Below are 15,607 nucleotides of genomic sequence, written 5' to 3'. Positions count from 1 at the left end.
TGCTGTCCTTCCTGTCCCTCTCTGTCCCTTGGGCTATATATTCCCGGGTCTTGCACTCTGTCCTGGATCAGCATTGACGTTCGGATGTCCTGAGACCCGCCTAGCACCAGGGCGCCCCACGTCCGCTCCCTGAGGGCATAGGTTTCTATACGGCATTCCTGAACTCTTTGCACTATGAGCCCGGGCCTTTTTCCCGTCTCGCCGCTACGCATATGGGTCTTTTTCCGCTCTCCTGCTCCCCACAGTTAGTCCCTTTGGACGTCCGTGACACCAGAATTCTGTCCCATAGTTTAGACAGATGATAGATACTTTTATTGATCCCGTGAGGGAAATAAAGTAAATCATTTTCATTTTAGGAAATTATTAAACGCTCGGTTAAAAGCAAAGGAGATTGTCTGTTATAGTGGACATAAAAACAAGAGTTCGCTGGCATTATATCTTAGAAAACACAGACCGGCGCCAGACCGGTAAAATGCCAGATGAACTAGGGATTGGACAGTTTCCAAGTGCTTGTACAATCGATGGAAATGTTCAAATAATTTTGCAAAAGAAATAAACAAAATAATCATTTATTTCTTTATCATATTGGCTAGCTAATGTCCTCTCTTTGCTAGTTAGTGGCTGTGTTTCTGCGTTGGGTAGCAACGGGTGACTGTTCTCAGGCGGAAGATGTAAACAGCTTAATGTTCGTGTTAAATCATTTTTTAAAATTAAAATTCATTCTATACAGCAATCGCATATTTGGGTACCGTTTCATAAAACTTTCATGCTTAAAATGTTTAGGGAGAAATGGAAGACTGGTGTGTATTTTTTCTTTAAACTACCAAGACCAGCCATACACAGTACAGTTTATGTAATACAGTAATGTTTATGTTCCTAAATTAATATCGTTTATGACCTTCAGATGCGTTATGCTCCTCTTCTCTTTATGCTCAGCTACTAAAATTTCCCTTTAGTGGTAAAATCCATATAAATATTCAAAACTAAGCGGATTAAAATGTGCACAGTAAAGTCATTAAATGATTAAATCTTTTCACTACTAACCATTACACCACCAGTGCCCCTGTCGGTCATTTTGGCCAGCCAATCACTTACCGCGGTGCCCTCCGGTGCCCTGCAGTGGCTTGTGGGTAGGTTACTGTACCGCGGGTTTTTATAGCGCATTTTGAATGGCTGCATCTGTATGATGTTATATGATGGGTTTTTTTTCAAATTTTAAATGATCATTTTTCATGGAGCTTTGAAGGGGATAAATTCAGCCTCTTTAGCCAGGCCAGAGCTCCAGAAGCCTGTGTAGGATTCTAGCTTTCTCCCCTTGCAGGCATCGGGCACAGAGGACGTCATGGTTTTCCTAAAAATCTTTTTTTTTTGTATTCCTTGTTGTTCCAAACTTAATTTTAAACACTTTTAATTAGAAATTATATTACAAATAGTGCAAAAAATGACTAATTTCACAAAAAATAATGTAATATAAAACAGATGTTTTTAACTTTATTGTAGTGTTTTAGAAACTAATATGTCTTCAAAAATGGTTATTTTTCACTCCTAGGAATGAAAGCTGTTGTTATATGATGTTTATTTTCAAATTTTGAAAAATCAAAGGATTCTAGCTTTCTCCCCTTGCAGGCATCGGACACAGAGAACCTCATGGTTTTCCTAAAAATCATTTTTTATGTTCCCTGGTGTTTCAAACTTAGTTTTAATTTCTTATTATGTTAAAAACAGGGTAATACATTTCTAATTGGACTATAAATAATGTCATATTGTCTGCTATAAAACTGATGTTTTCAACTCTATTCTAGAGATTCTAGAATCAACTAATAGAGAATTGAAATAAAAAAGGGCATAAGAAGACATTACCAACAACGACCACAAGATGGAGATAGTGTCTAGACATTACCAACAACGACCACAAGATGGAGATATTATCCAAAGAGGCAAGAGGGCAAAGCCGCGATAAGGTAAAATCATTTTTTGAAAGAGATTGCTGTCAGAATGCACATCCGTATCCCAAACAGAATCTCTAGTAAAATATGATAATTTGTGAAACAGGCAAATGAGTGTCTGCTACAATATGATTGCTACATATCTGCATTTGTTGGTTTTTAAGGAGTAATAGTGGAGGGGGTTTAAACCTGCGATCCCGTGTGTTGAAGTATTTCACAACACTACCCCTAGCACATCTGGAAATAAATCCTCATAATGATTATTGCCCTGGGCATGTACCAAAAAATCAGTGAGCATATATATATATATCACTGTGTTGAAGCTAGAGACACAGAATAACTGCAAACACATCCTAGCTACAGTGTAGTTCAGGTGGGTAGCTGCGTCAGCATGCGTAGGCTGCAAAGGAACAAGTAATAGGTTTATTCCATGCTGAAAAAAAGAAGAAAGAGAACACAACGTTTCGGCCGTGGAGCCTTCTTCAGGTGTGAGAGAGACAGGGCAGTAGGCAGAGGTAAAGTAGCGGGAGAACAAAGGTTGGGAGGGAGGAGGAGTGAGAGGCGGGAGCAGGGGACAGAAAGAGAGGCCAATCAAGAGGTGTGAAGTCAGAATGGGTGCAGAGAGGTGTGAAATGAAACTTCCAATGAATGGAGAAAATTTAAAAGAACAGTAGTCTGTTATTAAGGGAAGGGAGAATGTGTGATCCTAGCTGAAGAATAATTTTAGTTTCGGTGGTCTTTCTGATGTATGAGTTCGGAAAAACGTTTTTGAGAACAAAGACGGAGAGATTAGAGTGGTCGTGGCCGTCAGAGGTGAAATGAGAAACAATGGGCTTGGAGAGATCTTTAATCTTCACAGCCCTGACGTGTTCTCTGAAGTGGTCTCCGAGTCTCCTTCCTGTTTCTCCAATGTAGATGGCTGGACATTTACTGCAAGAGATACAGTAAATGAGGTTGCTGGAAGTACAAGATGCTGTCTGGGTGATCCGGAATTGTCCTGAGGGGCCTTGAATGATTGTGGTGGTGGCTGTGTACTTGCAGGTGATACAACGAGCTCTGTTGCAAGGGAAAGTGCCTGGTGTGGATGGTTGTTGAGGGCGGTCAAGGGAGCTGTGAACAAGGAGGTTACGCAGATTAGGTGGTCGGCGATATGAGATGATAGGGTGATCAGAAAAGAGGGCCCCAATGGAGGGATCATCCTGTAGGATGGAAAAGTTGTGGTTAATGGTCCTGGGGATAGGAAGTGTGTTAGGGTGGTAAGGAAGCACCAAAGGAATGTGGTTGTTACGGCGGGAGTTCCTGATCGGGTTGATGGTCCAGGGGGTGTTTTTGGCTGGGGCAAGGGCCCTGTCAATCACACTGCTGGGGTATCCTCTGTTGATGAAAAATGAATACATTTCGAGGGCTTGGTTCTCGAAGTCGATGTCATCGCTGCATAGTCATCGTAACCTAAGGAACTGTGAAAAAGGAAGAGAGTTTTTAGTATGGTTGGGGTGAAATGAGCTGTACAGGAGGTAGCTGTGTGAATCCGTGGGTTTGTAATAAACTGAAGTGGACAGTCGGGGGTAGTTGATAGACAAGTGGATGTCTAGAAACGGAAGAGTGGTGGAAGATATGTTAACCGTATATTTGAGGGATGGGTGGAAGTTGGTTAAATGGTGCAGGAAGAACTCAAGCTGATCGCTGGAGCATGTGGCGGCACCGACGCAGTCATCAATATATCACTTGTAGAGGTCAGGGACATAGCCAGTGTAGGAAGCGAAGAAGCGTTCTTCTACCCAGCCGAGGTCAGGGACATAGCCAGTGTAGGAAGCGAAGAAGCGTTCTTCTACCCAGCCGACAAAAATGTTGGCATAGCTGGGTCCCATTCTGGTGCCCATGGCAACTCCACTGACCTGTTGGTAAAAAAGATTATTGAAAGAGAATGCGTTCAGTGTGAGGACCAATTCTGCAAGGCGTACCAGGGTGTGGGTGGGTGGATCAAGCACTGTGTGTTTGTCCAGCGTGTGCTTGAGGGCTGTAAGGCCGTCATTATGGGGAATGACGGTGTACAGAGATGTGATGTCCATGGTAAAAATGTGGCATTCGGTACCCTGAAATTGGAAATCATTGAAAAGTTGGAGCGCGTGGTTGGTGTCTTTGATGTATGAGGGAAGATCTTCAACCAGCGGTCTCATGAGGCTGTCGAGAAAGGCTGAGATGTAAGTAGTTGGACAGTTACATGCTGATACGATGGGGCGTCCAGGGGTGTCCGGTTTGTGGATTTTGGGGAGGAGGTAAAATTGAGATACCTGTGGATGTTCCATGATGAGCCGGTTCGCCTCCTGGGGGAGCTCGTTACTGCTGATAAGAAGGGAAATGGTGGATACCACTTCCTTTTGGTAGTCAGTGGTAGGGTCCTGTTGGAGAGGGAGGTAGGCAGAAGTGTCAGTTAGTTGTCTAGAGGCTTCAAAGATATATAGATCCTTACGCCACACCACAACAGCACCTCCTTTGTCCGCTGGTTTGATGACGATATCATCCCTGTTGCGGAGAGACTGGAGCGCCTGATTTTCTCCTTGGGTGAGGTTAGACCTATGTTTACTGGGTATAGAGAGTGCCTTGGGAGCTTGATTAGTGCATTGGTTGATGAAATAATCAACTGGTGGAAAACGGCCAGAGGAGGGAGTCCAACAGCTCTGTTTGGGATTAATGTTGTTAATGACATCAATAACCGGGTTATAAAGGAACAAGTAACAGTGTTCCTGCACCTTTGACCTCATCCAGAATGTATCGTTTTTTGAAAGGGATTGCTGTCAGAATGCACAACTGAATCCCAAACAGAATCTCTAGTCAAATATGATCATTTGTGAAACAGGCAAATGAGTCTCTCAGGTGCACATTGCTCATTTTCAGACACAATTATGCAATACTTTCACCATGCGTTGAGCAGTAGGGATTAAAGATACCAGAGGTAAGGTTTAAAAGTGATTCTGAGGTGCAACACATCGGCGATACAGCTAGGCATCTGAAATGCGGGGTTTGAGAGCCCTTCAGGGAACACCGTACCCTAAAGGTACCAGAAGTCCACTAGTATAAGCATTAAGTCACTGTCACCCTGTTACAATGTGATTGCTACATATCTTCATTTCTTTGGTTTTTAAGGAGTAAGAGTGCAGGAGGCCTAAATCTGCGTTCCAGTGTGTTGAAGAATTTCACAACACTACCTGTAGCCCATCTGAAAATAAATCCTCAATTTGATTATTGCCCTGGGCATGTACCAATAAATCACTGAGCATATATATATATCTCACTGTGTTGAAGCTAGAGACCTGTATGTAATAATATGATGCTAAAATTTTATTTTCATATATATTAATGTAATAAATGATTGCTTATGCTTTATAAACAAACCTAATTAAAATAAAAGCTTAAGTTTTGTATTTATCTTGTACCATAGAACATGATTTTCTTTGTATTTCAAGCCCACAAAGTGTCCAAATGACGCACTACATGATATAAGGAAGATTATCACATGCATATCGGTATTATCTTTCTTATGAAAATGCATTCCTTTCATTACCTTTTACTTTTTAAAATGAACTCAAATTGTGTATAATGTAATAATTTAAGTAGAATAGATTCTAATAATATAATGATCCAGTGTGTTGCACTACTTCACTGCTTCACTGCTCTATGCCGTCTGGAAATAAATCCTCAGACTGCTTACTGCCCTGGGCATGTACCAATGAATTACAGGAGCACATCTATATTTCACTGCGTTGAAGCAGGAGACACACAATCACTGCAAACACATCCTAAATACAGTGTTTCATCACCTTTGACCTCATCCAGAACATATCATTTCTTGAAAGGGATTGCTGTCCGAATGCACATTCGAATCCCAAACAGAATCTCTAGTAATATACGATCGTTTGTGAAACATGCAAATGACTGTCTCAGGGGCCCATTCCTCATTGTCAGACACATGTATCTTGTACCATAGAACATGATTTTCTTTGTATTTCAAGCCCACAAAGTGTCCAAATGTTCTATGATCATTTCTTTCAGCATTAGGGACTAAATATACCAAACGTATGATGCTAAAATCCTGAAAAAAGGATGTGCTCCATCTCGTCAGTAGATTGGATTCCAAAACTGATTTGGGTCAATATACATTACCTTTGAAGATAAGGTACAGTCTACTGTAGGGAACCATCAACTGAGAAAGCATTGGCCTTCCCTGGGGGTCAGGTAGGTGCAAAAGATAAACCTTTATCCTATCTTTATCTTAAGATAAGTGGCCAAGCAGTATTTTTCCAAGTTTCACCAAGCTCATCATGTTGCCATAATAGACAACATAATATAAAATGTTAAATAACTTTAAAAAAAGCATCTTGGTCTTTCAGTACTGTACAAGGTGAATTAAACTGTCCCTGGTAATAAAAAGTAATTAGAAGCATCCCAGAAACTTTATCTCTAGAAACATTAGCTGTTTTATATCATGTAATTTAGTGTGATGTTGTCAGAATTCAAGGACATTATCACACAGAAATTGGTTCAGTTAAATCTAAAAAACACAGCTAAACATGGGTTTAAATGTAAAATAGAAGTCTTACCTCTTGTCAAAAGATTTAATTCAAGAAGCGATGTAATAAATGATTGCTTATGCTTTATAAACAAATCTAATTAAAATAAAAGCTTAAGTTTTGTATTTATCTTGTACCATAGAACATGATTTTCTTTGTATTTCAAGCCCACAAAGTGTCCAAATGACGCACTACATGATATAAGGAAGATTATCACATGCATATCGGTATTATCTTTCTTATAAAAATGCATTCCTTTCATTACCTTTTACTTTTTAAAATGAACTCAAATTGTGTATAATGTAATAATTTAAGTAGAATAGATTCAGGTAGGAAATATAGAGTCATGATGTTTATGGCTGACATCATTTCACATGGGTGAATTTTAAGCTAAGAAATAAAAACATTTACAATGAAGATACCATTGCTTAATTTTTAATGCCTTTAAAAAATAAATACCTCCTGAGAATAATTTGCCACTCCCAGATCCTTGGTAAGGTACTGTTTGAATCCAATCAGGAGAGGAGCATCCAGGGAGTGCTTTCTATAGAGTCCAGCTTGGGCCACTCTCTTCCGGCCTGCTGATACTTTTTAACTACTCAGGGCCTGTAAAGATATAAAACACTGGTTTAAACATTTTATACCTATAAGACAAATTAGAATTTTAGTAAAAAATACATACATCTGAAAAATAAAAAGTCTTACTGCTGATAGAGTTCTTCAGAGCTCACATCTTCCCCTTCCTTATCCGTTTCTGTTTCAGTTTCTAGAGCAGCCTCTGGCATCTCTTCCTCCTGGACAGCGGCCTCTTGCTCAGGGCCGCTGGAATGCAGGTAGATTCTTTTCAACATGCTTTTACATAATATGTTGTAACAATGATTTCAAAAAGAAACTACAGAAGCCTTACAGATTAAAAATATCTCACCTTGCCGATGTGTCTTCAGGCTTCCCATGTACAAAAAGGCCCAAGGACTCTAGCAGCCTTACAACCACTATCCTGTTTGCCTCACCAGACACGATCTCTATTCTGTGGTAATCCACGATGACCCCGTTCTTCAGGTGATTCATCATGTCCTCCCTCGCCTGTTGAGAGGCCATCCTGATCTCTTCTGCCGTGGCGTGCTTCATACATGCCCTCTTCAAGTGAGCAGGAAGCTGATCAAAAGTATTCAGGCACATCTTGCACACCAGGGGAATCCTCGCGGGTTTCCTTTGAAAATAAATAATACCATCTGTGTATAGAAACAAGCTAAGACTGATTTCTTAAATTATCCTTAATTTTCTCTCTCATAGTTTGAGCATAATGATTTTATTGCATTTATATAAGAATTGCTCATTGCTCCTAAATAAATAATGGTTTCATAAAAAAGTGAACACTTACTTGGTCTCAGTCACAGACTTTCCAATAGAAGCCATTGTGGAGTTCAGCAACTGCAGGTCCTAGAAGTGGGGAAGGAATTTTAAAAGAGAAATTGAATTACAATACAGAAGCAATGGCTGATGGATCACTGAAATATATATATATACAAATTCCAAAGACTGAGTCCATATAGAAACAACTACCTTTCATTTTCAGCATAAGAAAAAAAAACATTATCTTCCAAACCATCATAAAATTGTCCCTTCTTCCAGACTCTACTTCTCTCTTGTAGTAGTATAGCAGACCTTTCCAGGTGAGCAGATCACAGAGTCCGAAATGAGCTTCCTCCATCAAGCAAAGTACCTGAACATGACTCTGTTTTCATAAAAGCGCCCCTGTAATAAAGAAATTCAATCCGAAATAAAGAGGGCAGTTGCCTACTGAAATACAAGAAGTCATCAATTTTAACCTAGCAACACATTAAAGGCTGCATCTATACAAGTACGATTCTAGAAATGCTCACCAGATTATGTTTTAAGAAGGAACTGCGCCTCAGGTTCCGCCGAGATCTTAACTCGGATGGCAGGATTCAGAGTCCGGAGTGTGGACTGATGGCGCACGGAGGGTCCACATACTGTGGATCCCTCAGTGATCTTCCGCGTATTCAAAACGCCAGCGTGTGACTCCCCTGTCCCCGTGACCTCATTGCTCTGCTCTCTCCTCTGTGCAGCAGAGCCCGACTCATGGTAAAGTGAAACAAAATATGCCCTCAACGTAAGATTTACTCTGGAGCGAGGATAGATGTTACCTTTTTATCATTGAACAGGATGTATGTGATGTGGCGACTAGGTTCAATTTTGTATCCTCTTTAAAAGATTAAGGACTGGGGTGAGCGTGATTTACCAACCTTTCAGCTAAGAACCCGACGTGCGCACCGTTTAAGCTGCATAGACTCGGTCGTTTAACTCTTCTCCATTAGCAGGGTTAAGGTTAAAGAAAAAAAACATTGCTGACTTCTTTTTTTTTTTGCCTGCCGCTAGCGCTGATTAGCAAGGTTTATATTTCATGTTTTGCAAGTTGCATCCATTTTAAGAAAAACAAGTCGCGTTAAAGACAGGAAATGAATACTTGTATTTAATTAAGTCCAGCCGTAGGCGGTTGTCCGTAAGGACCAGTTCTGTTCGAGAAGACAGAACAAAGAAGGCACCGCTGGGATTCGGACCCAGGATCTCCTGTTTACTAGACAGGAGCGCATTACCTATCAAGTTTCGACGAGGTGGCCGAGTGGCCAAGTCGATGGACTACTAATCCATTGTGCTCTGCACGCATGGGTTCGAATCCCGTCTTCGTCGCTTTCCATGTCTGATATGTGTGCCTGTTCGACGTTGGTCCTCCTGTTGTTTGCTCCGGTACTAGAGCCGTACATTTTCTAGCGGTGGCTGAACATGGTATAGTAGGCTAACGTCGGTATCCAGCAGTGGCAGTAACAGTATTTACGTGCCGCTGCTGCCAAGTGGCTCTGGGTTGAGACCGCGTTTTCACTTACTTGCACGGAGAAACGGAGAAAGCGATTTTTGACAGTCTCTCGAGAGACTGCGCTAGGTGTTTAGGGATAGACTTTGTCAGTTCCCCCTGGGATGATGGCCTCTCAAATAGTTTGTGATTCCTCTAGACGTTTATACACTAGAAGCCTGCTTCGTGGCTTAAATCCAAGCTAAGGAAACGAGTTAGAGGTCTGATGCAGAACTGCGAATTCAATGAACGGGAACACTACAGTACATTGCACTGTATGTGTGAGGAAAGCTGCCCCCTTCTGTCCCTTGTCGACCGAACAGAGGACTGTAAAGGGTACCGCCAAGAAACTTTAGGATGCTGGTTGGAATCCAGCTCCAAAGAAGCCCCTTTGGGTGTTATGTCATCAAAAAGTAAGAACAGCGAATCTCCCTTTGATCAAAAGCGCAACAGAACTGTTTTCCGTGGAGCAGGTTTCAGACCCGTAGACCTGTTTTATTTGTAGGGCAGGGAGCATTCCCAAACGCGAATCTCCTGTGTTAGAAATGCTTTGGGCGGCGTGAAGTGAAAATAAGAAATGGGCTCCTGATGCACATGGAAGCAATCAAGTGTTTCATCCGAGTTGTTTCAAAGACTGCTCAACAGCTTTCCTTTCACAGAGGCGCAACGATTAATGATGGGGGTGCACCCTTCAATGCGCCTTACGACTCTAGGGAGTGATTGAGACGATTCGTAGCGTGTGCTCATTTCCCTCTATTCCCCGTGTTGCAGTGGTGGGATGACGTAAATTACTGCTTCGACACGTAACGGCATTAGAATCAAGTGCAGGAGCTGAGGGCTTTAGTTTTGTTTCGTTTTCCATGGCGTTCGTAAGCGCGCAAATCAAAGGCAATTCCTGCGTCTAACACGATTGTAAATGCTTTTGAAAGTGCAGTGTGGTGCAGCTTGTAAAATCCTTGTCCACATTTGTGGTTTGTTGATGTTTTTCTGTCTGCCAAAGTTGCATTTTGACATCCGGACGGGGAGACTTTATCATTTGAACGTGAAGCCAGCCTTAAACCCTCTGAGGCGTGTCTGTCTGCCGGCACGTATTTTGTGAAAGGTATTTTTTTTTTAACGGAGAGCGACTTAGAAAAAGTTTCCGCAGCCACCTCGCACTCCGTGTTAGATTAAAGGAGGAATGCGGCAGCGGCGAGCTCTCTGTAGTCATCAGAAGAATCAGTTCTTCAGATAACCACACACTTTGTGTTCGCACCTCTGGTGCTCTACTTATGCCTTTGAAAACCTAATGAATAAAGCTGAAAGAACCGACACGATATGTAGGTGCTGGTAAAGCACGCAGTAAAGAACTGTTAACAGCAAGGGTTTCAGTGGGTTAACTGAGGAGAAGGCGTGATCGCTAATTGTTGACTTTGTATTTGGTGTTAGAAACACTCTTACTGTGCATGACGTGCAACAAATGTAGCCACAGAAATTGCATCACGCTTTCATGTATGCTATTGCAGACACCAACGTTGCCTAGATAGAAAACCGAAATAGCCGTGGGTTTGCTTGCTGGTCTGAAGGATCTCTCTTCGAATATCTATCATTTGTCAATGGAAGTAAAAGGCGCTGCAATCTCATACGTTCAGAATCAAACTCGCAGCTGTTGTTCGACTTTATTTCTTGACTAATTACAACTGAGTGTTGCATGAGCAGTTACGTAAACTTGTCTGGTATATTTGAACACAGATGCCGTTCTTCAATTAAAACTAACAGTACATTGTCAGGGACATTCAGTTCTATAAAAACAAGAGACAGACAAGAGAATATTTCTACCTTTCATGTGGACTACGTGTTGACTTACTGATCAGAATAATTGAAAAGTTCGGGTCATAGCCGATGCAGTGCGTGCTAATTAGAACAACAGCAACGCTGAGCTCTCAGCACCGTACTGAGCCCAGGTGTTTTTCTAAAGCTGTCAGGTGCAGTTCATTTACAGTACGCCCCGTGTCTCAACGGTAGGACGAAGTCAAATACTGCCTCGACACGCAACAGCATTATAATAAACCGCAGGACTTGAGGGCTGTTCTCTTTGAATGTTCCAAGTCATTCGTAAGAGCGTAGGTCAAGGGCCATTCGTGCATCTCCTGTAACTCGAGTAAAAATGCTATTCAAAGTGCAGTGACTGAAATCGTCATCCACATGTCTCCGTTGTTGATTTCTTTCTGTCTAAGAAAGTTCTATTTTCATGTCCGAACGGGGAGACTTTATCATTCCAACTTGAAGCCACCCTTAAGTACTCTGAGGTGTGTGTCTGCTTACACGTATGGCGTAAAAGGTTTCTTAAACGGAGAGCGAACTTGAAAAAAGTTGCCGCCGCCGCCGCCTCGCACTCCCTGTTCGATTGTAGCAAGACGCCAACAGCTGCAGTATTCGCTGTAATCGTGGCCGAGTGGTTAAGGCAACAAACTTGAAATCTGTTTGGGTCTCCCTGCGCAGGTTCAAATCCTGCCGACTACGGTGTCCTTTGCATTTGCTCTCGTGCGTGCGTGTAAAAGGACCAGCGCTGTTTTGTTTTCGCTGGGACCTTTAACACTCTAAATCGCCTGGACCCGCAGCCTGTGAAATCGATTCTTCAGCACCCACTAGTGACGCTTTGCAGCTGGACGCAGATAACGATGCTTTTCTGCAACGAGCTTTCCAGCTGAATTTTCTCGGCAGCTCCATACTGAACCTGTTCTCCATTGCAACATAGCGGAGGCTCGTCACGTCTATAGCAAGGCTGTGTAGGACCGCATACGCCACAGTGACTTGTACACAGACCACATGAAAGGCAAGCAAAATACACTTTTAAAATTCCAAAGACTCACAAGGTCAGAGGAACAGCGATGACCTGAACAGATCTGTTACAGAAGTCTAGGTTGACCTTTTTAGAGCTGTAATTGCATTTTTGTTTAATAGAAGATCAAATCTACTCGCATGTACCAGCACCTTACAGTTTATTGATGTTAATTCTGTTTAAGTAATAAGATTGCTAACGATGTTGGACTTTAGCCGGTGTTTTTTAGAACAAATTGCTTACACTTCTGTGAGGAATACGCAGTACGTGCCATTGTCAGTCATTGCTCACCATACCTGTAACTTCCTCAAATGGTGAAGGTCCACAAACATAAATGAAAAAAACCCTTGTTGTAGATGAGGTGCACAAAAAAGCAGCCCCTGATAGTGTATAACACATTTATACTATTGCAGAGACACATGTAACATATATATATACTGTATATATATATGAAACAGAAATAGAAACAGAAACAGGAATCGCTTACTCACCTGGAGAATCTCTGTAGGAATATCTAGCATTTATCAATGGAAATAAAAGCTGCTTTAATACAGTGCATGTTCAAACTCAAACCCTCAGCTGCTGTTCTTGTTTGTTTTGGGACAAATTGCAACTGAGCATCGCATGAGCCGTTACGTACCCTTATCTGTTAGGGAATTTCAAGGGAGGAGTTAGGTCAGAATGGGTAGGCTGCAAAACAACAAGTAAAGATTTATTCCAAGATGAAACGTTGTGGCGATTTTCTTATCTTTTCAGCATGGACTAAACGTTTATGTGTTCCTTATATGCTATATATGTATATATTAGCACCAATGTCGTTCTTAAAAACTAACATGAAATTGTCAGGGACATTCAGCTATATACAAAGACGAGACAGACAAAGTAATAATTCTGTATTAACGTGGCCTACATATTGACGCAATGATCGAACTAACTGACATGTTCTGATTCAGATCCCCTGCAGTTCATGCCAATTAGAACAATAGCAATGCTGAGTCCTCCCCACCCTACTGAGCACAAATTCAGCTGCTCTCCAGTTCTGTTCTGCATGTTTTTTCATTGCAATTGAGCTCGGAGCTGGAGATGATCTCCATACAGTTCTGTGTTAACTAGCCCGCACTTGCGTGCTAATTTATGGGTTGTGGCAAATGCTTTTCTATAGTTCATATACATGACGGCAACCTGTTACCGAGGAACCTGAGAGGTTTAAAAGCCTTACGAGCCAGGCAGGACTCAGACCTACAATCTTCTGATCCAAAGTCAGGCGCGTTATTCATTACGCCACTGGCCCATAGAACATGCGCTTGGACTCCACCACAGAGAGCTCTACACTGCTACTAGTAGTACACTTCCCCATCTAAATTTTCACAGCAAGAAACTTGTGTTTCCTACTATTTTTATCAGGTTTAAAATATCATCTCCTTAAAACAGAAAAAGTGTTGTGTCGTGCTGAAATTCCGATTGATTTTGAATTCAAAGAAAAAAGGTTTTCTTCCAAAACACCATTAAATTGTCACATCTTGCAGACAATAGGTGTATTCCATGTTGAAAAGAGAAGAAAGAAAACCATGGAGCCTTTTACAGGTGTGAGGCTTCTTCAGGTGTGAGAAGACCTCACAGCTGAAACGCTGTGTTTCCGTTCTTCTCTTTTCAGCATGCAATAAACCTATTACTTGTTCCTTTGCAGCCGAGGCATGCTGACGTAGCTACCCAGCTAAACATCTTGCAGACTCTACAGTACTTCTCTCCTGTAGAAGTAAAGCAGGGCTTGCTGGGTGAGCTTTTGCTCCGGTAAATTAGGTCACGTGTCATGTTAAATCACTTCTTCTAAACACAACATTTTCTGGTGCTAGCTTTCCCCATGAAAAGAGACATTTACCTTACAGTACATGACATATCGTTTTTATTCTACCAATAAGTATAGAAATTAAACAAAAGAAAAAATGGTGTCGCCAAAGAATGCACAGCTCTGTCGCCTTGGGGAGGTGTCAAGGGCATTGAGCTCCTTGGACATGAAAAGTGCCCGATAAATGCCATTTCTCATCATTTCTCTTGGCGTCAGTTCTGCTATTAAACGGGAAAGAGGCAACGGGCTCAGAGTGTGTTAAGTGCACACCGAGCGCAGATGTGTCCAAGTGTCTGTAAAAGTGCGGTGCTCCCTAGTGGCTTAAAGTGCCTGCCTAGTAAGCAGGCGATCCTGGGTCTGAATACCAGCGGTGCCTCTCTCCGTGTCTTGTTGTGCCAAATGTATCATTTCAGACAAACATGTACAGCTTTGTTCAGTTTAATGCAAGAATTCATTTCCTTTCTGGAATAACTTGTTTTTGAAGAAATCCATACATTTTGTGAAAGATGAAATCAATTTCTTGGTTGTCAGTGAAAAAATATTGCTGGCTACAAGAAGCGCAAACGATTGTTTTCTTTGACCATAAACCTGCAAATGTAGGGAGCACAAAAGACCGTCAGACTCTGTGGTGCAATCGGTTAGTACATTTGGCTGTTAACTGAAAAGTTGGTGGTTCAAGCCCCTCCAGTATGCGTGTCTCAGTTTTTCCAATGTAAACATCATCACCATCGCTAAAGAAGATGGAGCAGAAGGCTCCACAGCCGAAACGTTGTGCTTCTTTTCTTCTCTTTTCAGCATGGAGTAAACCTTTGCTTTATCCTTTGCAGCCTAAGCATGCTGACGCAGCTACCTTTCTCTTAACACGCCTCAATCATTATTCACCAAAACGATCAGCAGAATAAGTCGCCTTTGTGGTGATGTCACTCCTCTGCTTCACAAATGTCCTTAGTGACGGGCCATTTCTTTCTGCCATTTTTCCGGAGCGGTTATTGATTGCTCCATCATTTCCCTCTTACTTTCCATCACTAGATTGAAAAAAAAAACAGAAACAGGCTGACAGGACGACAATCAAATTGCAAAAACTCATCAAAGCACTCGATAGAGTATTTGAATCCACAAGTAGCTACGAGCAACTTTGTCCTGGCTTGCATGAAAGTCGGAAAATGTCAAAAAGAAAAAGATGGTGGCTTTTTCATATTCGTTCTTTTATTTTTAGTTCGTTGCTGCTTCTGTCCATTGTCCTCCTGCCTGGCTCTTGACCTGTTTGAACGCACACAGTAGACTTTCATGCAGGGGATTTGTCCTGAGCCTCTGTGAAAGACCCACCCACCCCCATAAATAACTGCTCTAGAAACACATGAATGCAAAACTAAACCACAGCTTAAAGAGGAGCTTGTCATGACCGCCAGGCAGTTAAGACCAACTCTTAAGCGATCTAATCAGCACCAGCAGTGGGTGATTATTAACAAACGCCGCCGCACGAGTTAACCCACCTGCACACACTCCACCGTGCGGTACGCAGTGCTATTTTTACCATCTTTACCTGCTTCCCGC

General features: G+C 41.9%; 2 long non-coding RNA genes and 2 other non-coding genes across 4 annotated transcripts; 2 read left to right on the top strand and 2 right to left on the bottom strand.

The window, feature by feature from the left end:
• Positions 1-3,616: 3,616 nt before the first annotated feature.
• On the bottom strand, positions 3,617-7,714 carry LOC148637955 (uncharacterized). The gene is made up of 3 exons (XR_015931134.1): positions 7,220-7,714; positions 6,974-7,120; positions 3,617-4,345 (listed from the first exon to the last, which is right to left on the bottom strand). It is a non-coding gene; the product is annotated as an uncharacterized LOC148637955 (long non-coding RNA).
• A 177-nt stretch (positions 7,715-7,891) lies between these two features.
• Positions 7,892-12,808, bottom strand: LOC148637952 (uncharacterized). Its single transcript, XR_015931133.1, has 3 exons — positions 12,699-12,808; positions 8,078-8,269; positions 7,892-7,954 (listed from the first exon to the last, which is right to left on the bottom strand). It is a non-coding gene; the product is annotated as an uncharacterized LOC148637952 (long non-coding RNA).
• On the top strand, positions 9,145-9,226 carry trnas-acu (transfer RNA serine (anticodon ACU)). The gene has a single exon. It is a non-coding gene; the product is annotated as a tRNA-Ser (tRNA).
• Positions 11,807-11,888, top strand: trnas-uga (transfer RNA serine (anticodon UGA)). Its single transcript has one exon. It is a non-coding gene; the product is annotated as a tRNA-Ser (tRNA).
• Positions 12,809-15,607: the final 2,799 nt, after the last annotated feature.

Source organism: Lepisosteus platostomus, unplaced genomic scaffold (genome assembly GCF_059453375.1).
Source record: "Lepisosteus platostomus isolate fLepPlt1 unplaced genomic scaffold, fLepPlt1.hap1 Scaffold_104_H1, whole genome shotgun sequence".
In the NCBI taxonomy this organism is placed as follows: domain Eukaryota; kingdom Metazoa; phylum Chordata; class Actinopteri; order Semionotiformes; family Lepisosteidae; genus Lepisosteus; species Lepisosteus platostomus.
The sequence above is the reverse complement of the archived record's forward strand: the minus strand, read 5'-3'. Positions and strand labels throughout refer to the sequence as shown.